General features: G+C 37.2%; 1 protein-coding gene across 2 annotated transcripts in view; it reads left to right on the plus strand.

Moving 5' to 3' along the window:
• TSHR (thyroid stimulating hormone receptor) overlaps positions 1-15,195 on the plus strand; it is a 151,487-nt gene that overhangs the window by 21,856 nt on the left and 114,436 nt on the right. The gene's annotated exons all lie outside the window — the stretch shown is intronic.

A 15,195-nucleotide genomic window follows, 5' to 3' on the forward strand; every position in this document is an offset into this window, starting at 1 on the left:
ATCTTACCTCCAAGATGTTCCACACTTGCATGCTGTGCTCTTCAGTTTTATTTATGTTACAGAATTTTGCATACTAGTTTCACTTCTAACTGTTTCTCAGTCCTTGGCCCATTGCTCACAGGTCTGTTGAGGATAGCATATCTTATTTATTTCTGTGTTTTCTGCACTTCACTCACTGCCTGGAACATAGTAAGTGTTCTATAAATATGTTGAGTCCAAGAAAACATGATAAAGCTCAAACTTAATGTGCAGTTGGGATCTTCCTTCCTCTAGTCTTTCTTTACTAGCCTCTTAAATTTAGATCCCTTACTTCAACCAGACTGAACTATCTGCTGCTCTTCCTGAATGTGCATTATACTTTTCCTTTTGTATTCCTTTGTATCTACTTTTCCTCATGTTTAACATGTCCATCTGCCTCCTGCCTTCCCATCAAAACCCTACCAATCCTTCAAGCCCATGTACCTCCTTCTTCATAAAAGCTTCCCAAGTCTTTAAAGCCCCAGTTCCCACAGCACTTGGATTCAGAGAATGCACTCATCATACAGAACTAGTTAGAGTCTTCCTTTTCTTAAATTAAATTTATAAAATCATGTAATTTTAGATGTGGAAGGGACTTTCAAGTTTATCTAACACAACCTTGCATTTTACAGCTAAGAGAACTGAGGCCCAGAGAGAATAAATATCTCACTAAGAAGTAAATGTCAGCTGGTGGCTAGATGAGCCAGACCTGGAAACTAACTCTTGTGAATCCATAAAAGCTATGCTTCCTATGCAAATACTCTGTCTTCTCTTCTAGACTATTAGTGCCTAAGTAGAGCTTGAACTCTGTTTAGCTTTGTTTCCCTTATAGTTCCTAATCTAGTGCTTTGCATACAGGAGGTTCACAAAATTATCCTGGATTGCTATGAACCCTTAATGTGCTGATTAATAGGTATTTTTAACCAACAGCCCTCCTATCCTGGTTACTCCAGATAACAGAGTCTAGAGTGGAGGCTCTTGCTGATGTGAGAATGAGGAAAAGGAGAAGTAAGCAGGGAGGACTGGTTGCTGCTTCCTTCCCAATGAGCCACAAAGAACCCAGAAGGTTATGTGGGAAATGCATCTGCACAGCCATGTTGGGTATCTATGGAAGGCTATTGGGGGAAACCAAGCTTTAGGGTAGTTCATAAGAAAGAGCTTATCCGCTGCCTCCCACTTCCTGTTTTCCATTGATCAGAGTTGCCCTTAACCCAAACTCCCACCCCACACTTACAGCTGTGACCTCTGGCCCTTAGATGGTTCCTTGGAAAGCTGGATCCCATGCCCCACTGAAAAACTTCTCATTAGTGTCAGACTAGAAGGCATACATGATATGAGTCTGACAAATATTCCTAAACCTCAGGCTGTTACAGCAGTTACTTTGATAGTTTTTGAAGTACATTGATGCTAGAAACACAAAATTAGTGACAATTTTCTTTAGACAGAGGCCTGAAACGGGAATCATTTTAAAATGTTTTATACAAGGAAACAGTGATGATTGTGAATAAGAAGATTTACATGCAGATTGAACAAGTCTTGATTTTTCTCTCTTAATCAAGGATAATTGGCAAATGCATACATAGCTCTTAAAAATTAGTATTTTCTCATATGATATTATGATTCAAAATTTAAAGACTTATAAACTCATCTTCCCATAAAATTACTCAGTATAGTGCAAAACAGTCCATCCTTTTAACCTGTCACTCGATCCTCCTCTGTAAATCATACTTTTAATGAAAGTTGCTCACCAGTGCACATGACAAAAGAGACTTGAGTGCGGAGAGTTCTTTTTTTTCAAACAAGTGGTTATACCTACTTACGAAAAAGACTTGAGAGCTTGGACATATTCCAAGAGCCTCTGAATATTTTTCTTCAACAGAAATTCCAGTCCAGAAGTTCAACAACCCAGGTTTGTTTTCAAAGAAGGAATAAAGAAACATATTCCATAAAGATGGGCCAAAATTTGAAAGCAATTAATGGTGACAGGTCCAAGGATTTTACTTCATTTTATTATTAACACTACCATTCTTTCCAGATTTTATTGTCAAATATTGGAGAAGAGGAGGGAAAAGGAGTCTAGCAATTGAAGAGAAAATTCAATAGAAAGGGGCATATAAGAGCCATGCTCAGAGTAGAGAAAGAGTAACAAAAGACTCAGCTGAGTGCAGCCAAGGGATACTGGAAAGTTAGCAAATAACAACAGGTGACAAACAGGAACCCAAAGAAAGTCTACTCATGGATTTCAAACTTTGAAAAGAATATTACAGACTAGATCAGCTGACAGTTTAGGTGGAGAAGTTGCTTTAAGTGAATTTATACATCAATGAACTTAGAGATTACATCCCTAGGTGCTAAAGTGATTCGGTCATACATCTCTGAGGGCACTATGTAGAATTACTGGGGAATCTTGGAAAATATGTGTTGAACCAGAAAAATAGGATCACTTTGCCCTGGTTTTCTAAAAAAAAAAGGGGGGGGGGGGAAGATACTTCCTATTTGCTGGGTCACTTAACTACTCTGAGCCTCTGGCTTTTCTGTAAATTGATGACTATTTGCTAGCCGTATTATCCATCAGAATTGTTTTGAGAATTAAATAAAATAAGATATGCAAATTAATCCTACATTGTAAATCAATATAAAATATTACCAATTATTGAACTGTCTTCCTTCTTTGCATGTTCATTGCACTTTACACATGACTCTGTTACAGAACTTAATATGTTGCATGATGGAAAAGTTTATGTCCAGTTTTCTAACTGGAATGTGAGATACTCAAGAAAAGAGACTGTGAGTTATTTTTTTTATGACCTTGCAACCCCAAACACTGATTAGCATTTAATGGGGGCTTAGTATATTTTTGACAAAGGAGGCAAGATTAAGAAATAATCTCAGTAAGCTGTGCTGTAAGTCAAAATGCACAGGATGATATTTAACTGAGATAAATGTAAACCCTACATTTAGGTCTAAATAATACTGGCACAATTACAAGGGTAACTGTAAAAGTAAACTGGTGAAGCTCAAGCCCAAAGGTCACAGTAAAAACCTCTGGGAGTTGTAGTCAACTATAAAAAGAGCCAAGAGAAAGATGAAATTTTCAATAATATTAATATTAATTTTGTCAATAGTACATGGCATCCAAATCAAGAGAAATGTTAATCTCATGCATTCAGAGCAAGTTGAATCACATTTTAAAAGGGAATTGACAAACTAGAGTAAATCCAGGTGGCTGACATTTAAAAGGATATATTATAGAGTTGGAAAAGCCCCAATAGGTCCCAAGGGAAGAGAAAAAGAAGAGATTGAGCTGTCTTCAGATATTTAATGCTATCCAATGTTGCCCCGTAGGTAAAACTTAGACCAAAAGAAATTATAATTCCAAACGGGGTTGTCGCATCTCAAATTCAGATGCAATATAAGAAGGAATGTACTAACAATAAAGCTCTTCAACAATAGAATGGACTCTCCTACAAGATGGAGAGACTGTCAGGGAGGTATTCAGGCACAAGCCGAATGCCCACGGTTTAGATATTTCTTATACTCTTATCCATGCCTAGCATAGCAGTGAACACACAATCCATATCCCCCAAATATTTTTCATAGATCAATGCCAAGGGAAATAATCATATTTAACTATGAGTATATGCCTACTCTGCCCAGTAGAGTTTAGAACTGTGCCAATCATTTAGAGTAGTCATCTCCAGATGTAATTCATTGTGTATTCCTATCAGTAAAATTTTTGAATATGTACTCCTTATATACATTCATTTCTAAATTCCATGCTATACAACTATACTAATCAGCACATCTTGTACATGTTTACAAGATAGATATAATATAAAGGTGAAGGTGTGAAATAAGAAAAAGAAACGCTAATATGTTTTCTTTCTGTATGAAATAGCTCCATTCAGCCAACCCACTTTGCCAAGCACTGGTGGACAATTACCTTAATTCTCACAAATGCTTGGATATTTTGGACAATTCCTGCTGTTAATTATCTAAAAATTAATCTTAAAGTTTTCCATTCCTCTTTTCTCATGTAGACAAAACTAGTCAGGTGGGATTTTTTTGCTTTTGTTTTTTGAAGAAGTTTAAGTGCTTTTTCTGGAATTTCTGTATATGTTTTTTATAAGCCTTTAAAAAAATAATTGTAGGGCGGCCTGGGTGGCTTAGCGGTTTAGCGCTGCCTTCAGCCCAGGGCGTGATCCTGGAGACTCGGGATCGAGTCCCATGTCAGGCTCTCTGCATGGAGCCTGCTTCTCCCTCTGCCTGTGTCTCTGCCTTTCTCTCTCTCTCTTTCTCTCTCTCTCTCTGTCTCTCATGAATAAATAAATAAAATCTTAAAAAATTAAAAAAAATTAAAAATAATTGTAAAAGTCAGTTTCCTGTTTTTAATCCATTATTTTGATCCAGTTTTTCTATCTTGTTTCTCAAAAAAGGTGTGTTCCCTTATAAATATAATACATTTTTCAAAATTGCAACTGCATGGTATTCTGTTGAGATGAGAAATTCAAATTAATTGCATCAACAGGAACTGAATTGCGAATTCTTCCTCCTTTCTGACAAACTTTAAATTGAATCCCTAAGTCCCAACATAAACCCAGCAACTTGTGTGAATTTTTAGATGCCCTCTGCTTCACAAATATCTTCTCCCTTTCCTGGAAGATTTGAACTATTTAAAATGAATTGTTATGCAATATGATGCTACATATTCCCATGATTCTTCTTTATTCTTGGAAACTTTCTTCTATGTCCTAGTGAGTGACTATAATGTTTATTCTAAAATTTGTGAATTGTTGTTCTGTCGTGAACCAGCAGAGGAAGTGCCAAGAGACAAACAAGTTTCATCAGAGAAGTTTATTTCCAGTTACCTAAGGGGCCCAGAAAACTCCTTCATTGGGAAGAAGTATTGTCCTAATAATTGGGAAAACCCAAGTGCTAAGTAATGATACTGCCAAGAATCAATCTCTTGCCTAAGGTTTTTTGGGATTCCTGTAGCAACAGAGGAAGGAAATTATTTTGTATTAGTCCTTCCTTGGGCCTCCAGGGGCTCCTGTTTTCTCAAATCCTAAAGAGATAGACTCTATGGACTGAGGTGGGTGGGGTGGTAGGAAAAGAAAAGAAAAATGTTTCTTCTTGTCTAGCTTCCACTCACCAGATATATTTTTTCTATAGCCAATACAAGCCAAAACATGGGTTTACCAAGTCTCTCACTGCTCTCCTCTCTGGGTGCCCTGACACCAAATCAGTAGGCTCCTGAACATCAATTTCTTCCATTGTAAAGGAGACACAATATTATAACGATGGTGCTACTATTACCACCCATTTGGTAATTCTGTCTCCTGTACTGTCTTCTGTACTCTCATTTAATCCTCACATCAGTTCTATGAGGTAGGTTTTATTGTTCCCATTTTACAGATGAGGAAACCGAAGTTTAGTGAGATTCAGGAAGGCAGACAAGGCCATATCATGAGAAAGGAGTGGCGGTGGGCCTTGAATGAAACCTGTCTGCCTCCAGAGCCCCATGCTCTGTACCCTACTGGGAATAAGAGTAATACCGTCTCTTTGGGTAAATACCCACTAGTGCAATTGCTGGATTGTGGGTAGTTCTATTTTTTTTTTTTAATTTTTTTTTTATTTTTTTTATGATAGTCACAGAGAGAGAGAGAGAGAGGCAGAGACACAGGCAGAGGGAGAAGCAGGCTCCATGCACCGGGAGCCTGACGTGGGATTCGATCCCGGGTCTCCAGGATCGCGCCCTGGGCCAAAGGCAGGCGCTAAACCACTGCGCCACCCAGGGATCCCCCTATTTTTAACTTATTGAGGAAACTGCATACTGTTTTCCCCAGTGGCTGCACCAGTTGTCATTCCCACTGATAGTGTATGAGGGTTCCTTTTTCTCCACATCATTACCAATACCTGTTGTTTCTTGTGTTGTTGATTTTAGCCATTCTGACAGGTGTTAAGTGATATCTCATTGTAGTTTTGATTTGCATTTCCCTAATGGTAAGTGATGATGAGCATCTTTTCATGTCTATTGGCCACCTGTATGTCTTCTTTGGAGAAATGTCTGTTCATGTCTTCTGCCAATTTTTAACTGAATTATTTACTATGTTGTACACCTGAAACAAATATAATACTGTAAGTTATCTAACTGGAATTAAGATTAAAATTTAAAAAGAAAAAGTAATATCACCTCATAGATATACCTTACAAAGTACTTTCATCTTTATTATCCCTACCAGAATAATTCCATGAAGTAAATAGGACAAATATTAACATCTGCTCTTTCCTACTCCTCTAAAATTCTTTTGCCCCCATTTTTAAAAAAATTCAGGAAACCAAAGCTCAGAAAATGCAAAGAATTTTTCTACGGTCACATAGATAGTAAATGGAGTTGGGATTGAATGGGTTTTAATCCTGTGAGTGCTACACCATGTTTCTTCGTCACTTAGAGATAGAGATCCAGCTTTGCCTCTAATGAGCACTTTACCCCTGAAATGGTCATCTAACCTCTGCAGTTTTTGCATATGCAAAATAGATGGCAATAACAACAAAAACAATCAGTACATAAGTATCTGATAGTGCTATTGAAAAGATAGAATGAAATAATATATATAGGTGTTTATGGGACGAGTAGATAATATCTAAACCAAGATAATTTTATTATTAGGACTATCCCAGGTAGAAACTAGATTGTCCAGCTTCTGCCAAATTGTAAGACAGGGCAAGTGTTTAGAATTGGGAGTGTTTCCCTACCTCCCAATTCCCAGGTAGCACACACTTTCCTGCTGCCTTTGTTCTGCCTCTCAGAAAGGAATTTTGCCTGAAAAGACATCCAAAGGTATGTAAGAGGCAGGAGATCTTCCCTATTTGTCTACATTTTATGATGAGGCTGCTTGTCTCCACTGTCCTGTACACAAGGTGGTATTTACCTACTTGGGAAGCCATCCACAGCTTGTTCTCCCTTGTATGGGACATGGAAGTAGTTTTGTTGTACTTTAGAGGGAAATCTTTAAAGCTAGATAAGCTGTCCTAACACCACTATGAACTGTCCCTGTGCCCATTTGACATAGGTGAAAACAAAGATCAATGAAGTAATTTAAAAGGAAGTTATAGAATCTTTGCACTGATCCAGGACATGGGGACAAGAAGGTGCTGCTTTCTTCCTGCAATTTATGAAACAAAAAGGTAGACTGTTTCTATTAAGAAATTGCTCAAAGTGTGTGTGTGTGTGTGTGTGTGTAAGATATAAACAGCATTGGAGAGAGCAGGTAATCATTTAATTGTTAAGTTTATTTATTTAATACTTCTTAGGTGCTGACACTGCTAGGTCATGGAAGTGAAATGCTGAATAAGACAAATAGCTTGTCCATACTCTCATGGAATTTGCATTCCAGATGGATGACCAACATTGATCAAACAATCACAAGTTCAGTGGGTATTATAAAAGAGAAAACCAAACTTCCATTATGACTTTATTTGGGAGCACATTGCAATGTCTTAAAGTTCTTACTTATAAAGATCAAGTAGAAGCTACTGCCACATACTAGAGAATTCTAAATGATTTCCAACAGTGAAAAAACTTGAACTTCTTTAATAGGAACTATTCTAAAAGGAAACTAGAAGGGCTAATCTTGGCTCTCAGTCTCTATAAAGCCAATGTAAAGGAAACAAGAGATACACAACATTATCTTGACCTCACTGACCACTAGATAGCCCAAGAAACAGTGCACACAATATGGTAGAAGGAAGGATCAAAGAATGTATTTTATAAGGATAATGAATTCTGCTGACTTCTTCCCTTCTGGGTTATAATAATTTCAGCCTTTTTTTGTAATCATACCCTGTTGGAAAGCCACATAGCTTGGACTGATTTTTGCCTACTACAGATTTTGGTTTCCAAAAGTACATCTCCATGACTAAGGAAATGGGCAGTCTCAGGTTGGCTGGCTCCATCAAGAACACTTAAAACTTGATTACACAATTGTATGACCAACTGGGGTCTTAGCATCAACTAGAATTTTCTCATTGGCATCTAATTTTGAAGATATCATATTGCTTGGGGAAAAAAGAGAGGGTACTTATGATTTTTATGGCCTTACAGAGTTTTAATACAGAAAAGAGGAACTTGGAGACCATCTACTTTAACCTTCTACCCAATGTAAGACTCTCTTGAGCTTGATTCATGATATTTATCCTTTGAATACACATGAGAAAGGGAACTTACTATTTCATTTTTGAAGAATTCTGTTATTCCTTCCTACACTGGAAAAAAATCCCCCACCATTGGTCTTAGTTACATCTACTAGAGCCCCACAAAACAAATCAGAAAGAATCTCACTTCTATTTTAATGATTTTACTCCCTCCCATAAGTCTTTTCTAGGCTAAACACACCAGTTTTTTTCTCCATTCTAAATGCAGTGCGACCCTCTAAACCGCTACCATTTTGGATCATGGAGATTGAGAGGATGGGAGAGGAGGAAAATGTTTGTGTCTCTTATGGAACATACCTGCTATTTCTCTCAGTTTTATAACACCAACAGGTCTGATTAGCACACAGCCTATACCCTCATTTACACTAATAACTATTCTTCATGGAGCCACTTTAATTGTAAAGGTAAAGGAAGAATTTCTCCATTAATACTGCCAGATGTGGTGACTTCCCACTTCATTCTCTTTGGTTCTAGAAAATGCCCAATAAAATAATATTGACTCTAAAAATTATGCTCTGGGTTTGAAGATGCTGCTGTGCTGTTGAGTCACAAGAATACATTATTTTTTCATTTCTATTTTGCTACAAATTTTAGTAACTTTGGCAAAAGGAATATAAAAACAGGCGGTCCCCAACTTATAGGGTTATTTTCCAAAAGTCAGTTGTTTGGAATGTATTTTACATGCATGTTAAATTTTCTGGCTAGCCTACCAAAGACATTTTAACCCCTATGATGCCTGACCTTGTAATACCATACCAGAAATCAACTGCAAACCAGAGTGCAGACTCAGATTTTTGGTTTAGCATGTGTTTTAGGGACTGGACCACTGGAAAAACTTTTGTAGCCAACATTATATTTAACAACGTTTTTCTGGATTAACATGTCCAAGTGACTACTGAGAATACAGGAATGTTTTCCTGCTTCCCCTCTCCTATATAATTGAGTTAAGGATTCCCTGCTCCAGCCAGCCAAACACATAACCCTACCAGGTTCAGGCAGTGGCTGGAAAGGTGACACACAGTGATAGATACTACAGAACTTCTGGGGAAAAATCATACCGTTCAGGTATATTTCTCAGTCTTAATTAGTTGTATTCAGGCTCTCATTCTTTTCATCCATGTCAGCCTGATACAGCCTCTTACTCATTCTCAATGTCTTTCTCTCTCTCTCTTTCTCTCTCTTCTTGGGCATCATGATGAAGTCTCTCGGTTTTGTTTCCTTGTCCCTGAAGTACTCTGCAAGGTGTTAGCAGTTTTCTAAAGATTTTTCCCCAGTGGTGGTAGCAAAATGAATAAGTGAATGAATGAATAAATGAATGAATATTGCTAGTTGCAAAGGGAAAACAGGAACTATAAAAAAATCTCTTATAGCATCCTCTGTCCCTCAATCTCTCTCCCCCTTTTCAGTCTCACCTGTATTGATCCCTCTGGTGGGTTAGGTAAAATATAGGAAAAACAAGGACAGGCCATTTTAGACTTTAAAGGGAAAAATAGTGACATCCATCTGGCATCTAACCTTTGCTAAGAAAACAGAACAGAGCTTTTGTGGGAGTTGTGAAAAAGAAGCTAGGGCCTAACCTTGTTGGTCTTCCCTTTACCCTGCTTTTCTTTTCACAAAGGAGCGGGTGTTCCTAACCTTCTCTAAGACCCCACTACCAGCTTATCCTCTTCCTCTGAGACATGCTTGACTGTTACAGGAGCACAGTGGATAATCTGCAAGTCCAAAATTCAAACAGCTCTGACCCTTGACAGTTTTCTGGTAACTCATGGCAGCAGAACTTGGCCCAAACTAATGTGAGGTTATTTAGTCTTTATTTATTGATAATATTTACCATAAAAATATCAATTATCAATCCACTCTGTTTAACAGCTCCAGCTCCTGCTTAGCTCTAATAAAACATGTATATATTACCTTTCTAAAAGCTGAAAATTTCTGAGTTCTAAAATCATCTGGCCCCATAAGTTTCTGGGTAAGGGATTATGGCCCATTATTTTCCCTTTTTCCTTCACCTTCCTCTCTCTAGCAAAGTGTAGAAGTTAAAAAAGAGTACAGACTCTGGTGCCCCAGGCTGGATTCGAATCCTGACTCCTAGAGTTATGTGTGAACTTGCTCATTTTGTTTAACCTCGCTGTGCCTGTTGCCTCATTTAAATACGAATAATAATAGTGCCTACCTCGATGAAGATTAAAATGAGCTGATCTAGGTAAAGTGCTTATATTAATTCCTGGCACATAATAAGTACCTTACACTTACTATTACCATCATCCTTTGTCTTTTACTACTACCTACAAATATTCAATTTCTGCACATCAAATTCCTATCGTATTCCACCTCCCTGTAGTTAACTCTTTCCCTTTCCTTCTATTCTCTGTCATAAAGTGAAAACTTTCTTTGTCTTTAAAGATCATATCTTCTAGTTCCCATTTACTCTTTGACCTACTAACATCTCTTTAGTTTTCCTATTATTTACCTCTCTTAGAGATCCCTAATGATTCAACTGCCTATTTAAAAGGTTGTGGTTCAGTTTTTATTCTGCTTGGTATTTCTGTAACATGTGATATTTCTGTAACCAATAGATTCCTCTCCTACCTTGTCTCTAACTCTCCTGAGACCTGCTCAGCAAAGGTTGACCTTCCCGAGGATTCCATTCTTTGTCCATTTCGAACAGGCTCCTTAGAAAATCTCACCCAGTGTTTGCCTTTCTGTGTCTGGCTTATTTAGTAAGCATAATGTCCTCAAGATTTTGCATGACTTCACTTACATGAGATATCTAAAACTCAAATTCATAGAATCAAAGGGCAGAATGAGCGTTGCCGAGGGCTAGTGGGGTGGGAAATGGGGAATTCTAATCAATGAGCATAAAGTTTCATTTAAGCAAGATGAGTAAGCTTTAGAGATCTGCTGCATATTGCTTACTAATAGTCAACAATACTGTGTTGTACATTTAATGTGTCATACACTTAAAATTTTAAGAGAAAAGGGTAGCCCAGGTGGCTCAGCGGTTTAGCACCACCTTCAGCCCAGGACCTGATCCTGGAGACCCAGGATCCAGTTTCACATCCGGCTCCCTGCAGGGAGCCTGCTTCTCCCTCTGCCTTGTCTCTGCCTCTCTCTGTGTGTCTCTCATGAATAAATAAAATAAAATCTTTAAAAATTTTTAAAGAGAATAGATCTCTAATGTTCTTATCACAAAAAACTAAAATTTAAAAAGTAAAAATAGGGGTCCCTGGGTGGCTCAGTCAGTTAAGCATCTGACTCTTGACTCCAAGTCAGATCATGATCTCAGGGTCCAGAGAGCAAGCCCTGTGTCAGGCTCCCAGCTTGGCAAGGAGTCTGCTTGGGGATTTCCTCCATCTCCCCTCCCCCTGCTCGCTCTTTCTTTCTCTCTAAAAATAAATAAATCTTTAGTAAATAAATAAATAAATAAATAAATATAAATTAATACCTAGTAATTAAAAGAAAGAATAAAAACTAGCATTTATGTAATGGAAAACTAGATGTGATAAGTTTTTCTTAGCATTTTCTATAAGAAAAAGCAGTTTTTGGGAAAAACGTCTAATTTTCATATTTGAAAATGAAAATAAACAGCATATTATGGTTATTATGCAAGATATATACATTCTTTTGAATAATATTAGAACAAATTATTGTTCAGTTCAATAATATAATGAGCACATAATGGAGTAAATCTTTTAAAGTCAACTCTGGCACAATCAAAATATAGTATAGACAATAGAGACAATAGCTTATTTATCTTGCCACCTTATCAAATTACCTGTTCATTTAATATTGTTCTTTTAATGTTCTTCAGTGAATTTTATATGCATTTTATAAAAATTTCAAATTCTCATCATAAAATGTACCTATATTGATTGATTTAGTTACATTCTTTTTACTCTTAATCATATCATAAATGAATCACATATTTTTAAAGATTTTATTTATTTATTCATGAGACACAGAGAGAGAGAGAGGCAGAAACATAGGCAGAGGGAGAAGCAGGCTCCATGAAGGGAGTACTCCATGCAGTAACTTGACCTCTGCCTAAAATGGCCATGGGGTTTGGGTGAAACATTTAATGATGTGGGACTCAATCCCGGGACTCCAGGATCACACCCTGAGCCAAAGGCAGTCGCTCTACCACTGAGCCACCAAAGTGTCCCAATGAATCATATTTAAAAGACATTTTAAAATGTTCTATGATAAACTAATCTTTCCTAACAGAATCATAAGAAAATGTTTAAAGTACTAAAATGTAAATGAATTGAATTTCTTTATATAAATTCTTTTTGGTAAATAAACCAAAAAGAAAAATGAAAAAGAAAGAAAATCTCATCCAATTTAACATGTCACCTATCCCCTGGATAATAATGACTGCAGGCTTTATCATTAACCCTGAACTCTTCCTAATGCTTCAGACTGCACTTCCTATTGCTTCATAGACATGCCCACTTGGATGACTTATGAGAATCTCCACTAAACTCATTATCTTCTCTCTGACATCCTGCCTCCAGTCTCCACTCCCAACTCCCAAAGAATCCCACAACATTTTACTTCCACATTCTTTTTTTTTTAATATTTATTTATGGGGATGCCTGGGTAGCTCAGTGGTGGAGCCACACACAGCATCTCTGTCTCTCATGAGTAAATAAATAAATATTTTAAAATAAATAAATAAAATTACAAGTCAAAGTTTTAATACTTTTTTCTTACTACAAGGTACTGCCTTAGACACTGCAATGCACTTTGGAGACCACCTGTAAGGCATCCTACTTAATAGAAAAACATGTCTTCCTTAATATTCAGAAATAATATAGATCTGCAATCAGTATTTGTTCATAGAGTTGCTTGTCAATGTGTAGTGTTGTCACTTTCCCCAGGGCACTGTGAAAGATAAGCATTTGTACTTTGGGATGCCAAAGTGGATTATAACATGCCACAGATTATGACCTAACGTGCCTTGGAACTGCTGGGCTACAGAAGTTTTTCTATGGGGTAGTTAAGAGTGATAGAAGGAGGACTGGATTAATAGCTGACAAGAGCTCTAAGTAACTTGACCTCTGCCTGAAATAGCCATGGGGCTTGGGTGAAACATTTAGTAACAAATCTTTTAATGACATAGCATTACCATGTATTAAACCCATTGGTGTCATAATAATGCTGTGAAATAAGTAGGACAGCTTCATTGGATAAATGAGCAAAAGCTTAAAGAGGGTAAATAACCTCTCCACATTGTATGAGGTATAACAATGGGGGGCTTCACTGTGGCATTTTTCACTACTACTGCCTTGCTGAATCTCTTTGGGCTTCACTTCCTAAGAACAAAATACCAATATTTAAAATGGTTTTACATTTAACAAAAAAATTGTGACAATAGTACTGGTCATTCCTATACACCCCACACCCAGTTTCCCCTACATTTTAGTTTGCTAGAACAGCTGTGAGAAAGCACCACGGACAGGGAAGCTTACACAGCACATTTATTTTCTCACAGTTCCTGAGGCTAGACGTCCTAGGTCAAAATACAGGCAAGGCTGGCTTCCCCTGTGGCCTTTCTCCTTGGCTTTTAGATGGTCCTCTTCTCTCCCAATCTCCTCTTGTGGTTGTCCCTTGGTCTGTGTATCATCTGTGTCCTTAATCAATTCTCACAAGGGCACCAGTTGTACTGGGTTAGGGCCAACCCTAATGACCTCATTTTTAATTTAATTACCTCTTTAAAGTCTTTCTCTCCTAATAGTCATATTCTGAGATACTGAGAGTTAGGGCTTCAACATATGAATTTGAGAGGCAAGCAGCTCAGTCTGTAGCACCCTATTATTAATGCCCTATATTAGTATGATATATTTGTCATAATCAATAAATGAATATGGAAACATTATTACCTAATGTCTATACTTCATTTCTATTTCCTTAATTCTTACCTAATGACATTTTACCCAATGACCATCCAGGATACCACACTACATTCTCTTATTGTTATAGATTGAACTGTACTCACCCCACCACAAATTCTTATGTCAAAATTTGGAGGAGGGACCCTTGTGAAGTAATTAGGTTTAGAGGAGGTGATAAAGGTAGGGGCCCCACTTAGTGGGATGAATGCCCTTATAAGAAGAGATAGAGAGACCAGAGTATTCCCTCTTTCTCCACCATGTGACGATACAGTGAGAAGACTGCCATCTGCAAGACAAGAAGGGAGTGCTCACCAGGGACAAATCTGCCAGCACCTAACCTTAGATTTTCCAGCCTCCGCAGCTCTGAGAAATAAATGTCTGCATAAGCCACTCAGTCTTACTTTGTTTCTTGGTGAGAGTGGTCCCAGCAACCACTTTTTAAATGACAATAAAAGTACATCTGTCCATGATATACAGCAGTGTACCCATGCAGTATGAGATTGTATTTTCCCATAAACAGTGCTCAGAGGAAACATAACTTTTGTCATTTTCAGATGAATTAAAATCAAATTTAAGCCCCCTTAAATATGATTACATGTTCAAAATACCCACATTTTTTAAAGTAGAGCTCTATGATCTTAATTTAGAAGAGTAATTATAATTAATAGCTTCCACATTCTCAGATTTTTAAAATGATATCAACATAATAATATTTCCTTATAATTTATGGGAGAGGAAACAAATGATCCTGTTTTGGATATGCAAAAATTCTTTTAAATGATGAAGTTTCTGAGATGCCAGATGCTTTCTAATAGCATTATTTGGCTTATAGATCACATTTATTTATATACTGGCTATGCTCTACATATTAATTATATGTTCTTTAATATGGAATATTTTAAATGCATAAAGATACACAATGCCTATAACAAATACCCACCTCGAAGGAATGTCATTAACAATTGTGTTTAAAAATTAAAAAGTTAGGGTGGCTCAGTTCGTTAAGTGTCTGACTCTTGATCTCAGCTTAAGTCTTGATCTCAGGGTTGTGAGTTCAAGCCCCGTGTCG

This window comes from Canis aureus, chromosome 9 (genome assembly GCF_053574225.1).
Source record: "Canis aureus isolate CA01 chromosome 9, VMU_Caureus_v.1.0, whole genome shotgun sequence".
NCBI lineage: Eukaryota > Metazoa > Chordata > Mammalia > Carnivora > Canidae > Canis > Canis aureus.